This window comes from Bactrocera dorsalis, chromosome 4 (assembly GCF_023373825.1).
Source record: "Bactrocera dorsalis isolate Fly_Bdor chromosome 4, ASM2337382v1, whole genome shotgun sequence".
NCBI lineage: Eukaryota > Metazoa > Arthropoda > Insecta > Diptera > Tephritidae > Bactrocera > Bactrocera dorsalis.
This window is the reverse complement of record NC_064306.1, coordinates 40,970,101-40,973,085: the sequence shown is the minus strand read 5'-3', so window position 1 is coordinate 40,973,085 and position 2,985 is coordinate 40,970,101.

The following is a 2,985-nucleotide window of genomic DNA, read 5'->3' as shown; positions in this document are numbered from 1 at the left end:
TGTTCAATAATTTCGAATTAGCTATTTTACATTATAGATGACTTATCTATTGCCAGTTGTGCGCTGATCGTTGCTCGCATTAAACGCATTCTCTTCAAACATTTCTCTTTTACTTTGTGCATAAGTACGTACTTTACTGAAATTTATAAAAAAAAAATTTCGGTTCAATATTTTTATATTTTCACTACATAAACATCTAACTAGTCGACTCAACATACGTAAGTGCATGTCGGAAATACAACGGTGGAGGTAGTGGAGGTATATGCAAGAGATGTCGGTATTGACAGAGGTGTGCATTTTGACATAATAACATTTCAATTACTTTGCTTACAATTTCAAATACGATTACTTCACATGTGATATTAATATATCGGACATTTGTTCTTCTCTTTTCCTGCTACAATTCAAACGCATTCCACGGACACCACAGTACAACAGTTTATTGTATGGTGAGTTCATATTGACTTCATCTGCTTTGAATTCCAACATGGAAAGGATATACACACATATGTAAGTAACGTATGTATGGTACATAGTAGTAAATTAATTTGCTGAAGAGCAGCGTAATAATGATAGTTATAGTGATAATGACAATAATTATAATACCAAAATAGTAATATAATAATCGTAAAACTTACCACTTTGATTTCTTCCACATACTCACGAAAAGTCATTGCATCTCTTTGCATGGAAAATGAAATAATAATGAAAAACAACTTTTTATTCTTTATAATGACCAAAAAACAAACAAAAAAAAACGATTCCAAAGAATAACTTCAATGTCATTACATGTTTCCTGTATCCTTTCCATGGTGCGATTCAAAGTAGAAGGAGACAATATGAACTCACAAGACAGTAGGTATTTTAAAGCTAATGCAATGTAATCTCTATAATTACAAATTTGCAATTAACAGTTACATATTGAAATACTTATGGTACATATGTATGTAATTAAATGTATGTATATATATGACTTTGTGTCTGCACCTTTGTGTGCCAAATAATATCGAAGATTTCAGCGCTGATAGCAAAGCATATAAACATCTAAGCTTGTAGATATGTACAACATACAACAAATGACATGATAAGAGTAGATAAAGATGTTTAATTACTTATAAAATAATATGAAATATTTATGAGTATATATATTCGTTTACTTTATCGACGTCTCGATATCATATAAAAATGTTTTGTTTCGAACATGGTTAATTGAAAGTTGACTCCCTTATTTGGGAAACAAAAACAAGACCATTAATTATTGAGATTTATTTTTTTTAGATTTTACAAATCAGAAAAAATCACTTTTTTTGACATTTTTTTAATAGACGGATTTCTCGTGAGGACACGAATAATACTACTTGAACAGCTAGAAATGCCTGTTCGTTGCGATGCGCAGAACGATGAGGTGCGCAACTAAGTTCCCGCTGTTTGTCAATAGATGGCTCCAGCAGTTTGTGGTGATCGATTTTGATATATCCAAAACGCGATAAACTCAACCAAGAAATTTTAAAAAGAAACTACCTTTGGTTGTGCGAATATGTCCGATTTTTTGCCAAATAATCGTGATTTGCGGGAAGTGTTGAGTTGCTTCTTTCAGCCAAAGCAATCGGTGGCTAAAGCACATCCGGAGCTCAAAAAAGTTTACGGAGGTGCCGCCCCATGTGAAAAAACGTGCAGTGGTTGGTTTCATCGCTTCAAAGACGGCGATTTCGAAATTAATGGCCGTCCGTGCGAAGTAAGGCCAAACACCTTCGAGGATTGTAAATTGGAGACGTTGCTCGATAAAAATGAGTGTCAAACGCCAACCGCGAAGGCATTTAAAAGCAACTTCATTCTTAGGAATGATTTAGTACCTCAGATGAGACACGAAAAAGTGATTCTGCTGCTTGACAATGCCCGACCTCACGTTACCAAATCCGGACCTACCTGGAAACGCTTAAATGGGAAGTCCTACCTCAGCCGCTATATTCCGCAGATATCGTATCGTCAATTTATTATTAATTCCGTTTGATGGCATATGGTCTGGCTCGAAAGCAGTTCCACTTAAAAGGCGATATCGAAAAAAGGACCGATTCTTGGATAGCATCACAGCAAACTTATTCGACGGGTTTGTAGAAAGTATGGCAACCAGGTTGCTTCATTCCTTCCTTATCGGTCAGTTGAGGAGAAAGTGTCTAAATGTTTCCACCTCAACTTCTCTATTGAAATTTTCAAAAGTTGCGTCCTCTTCAACCTCACGGCATGAGTACCAGTGTGACAGTGTCCTTTAGGACACCTTTCATTGCGGCGATAAAAGCCTTAATGAAAGCTAGCAATTCAATGAACCTTTTACGTAACACTCTGGGTCAGTAGGCTTTCGCAAATTCACAGCTAAAGGGAGTAATGTATTCCTTGAATAGCTTTAAACTCACTGTTAGTGAATTCAAGGGCTATATAGCATCGCTGCTTTCTGAGTAGATGCCTGTGCATCTGCTGCCACCATGGTGACTGCCACCTTGATGACTGCCACTTATGTTTGAATGAACTATAGTTGTTTGGAGGTCTGAAACAAGAGTTGATTGAGAGCTCTAGACAACAGATTCTCTCTCCAACTTTCCGCTTTAGTTTTGAGCCCCCGTGAATATCCACTTCCCCGGAAACTGCACCCCACCCACTTAACTCCCGGAGGTACTTTCATACTTGGCCATGTATATTAAAAAAAAATTTGGAATCCCTTGCTTCGGTAAGTGATGTTCAGAAAGACCATAGAAAAAATATGCCTGGCGGTGAGCAGAATTTTTCTGTTTATCAACCGAGTTTATTTGCAAATTTCCACGCTCATTATAGCTTTGTTATCAGCGAAAATCATCTACAATTATATAAAAGCCATTATCTATGTTTAATCAGTGTAATCATAAAAAAATCTGGACAACAAGCTTGTGTTGAGAAAATGAGGTTTCCTGAAAGCTCTAAAATTTTTTTTGTTTGCAAAATATATTTTTCTAG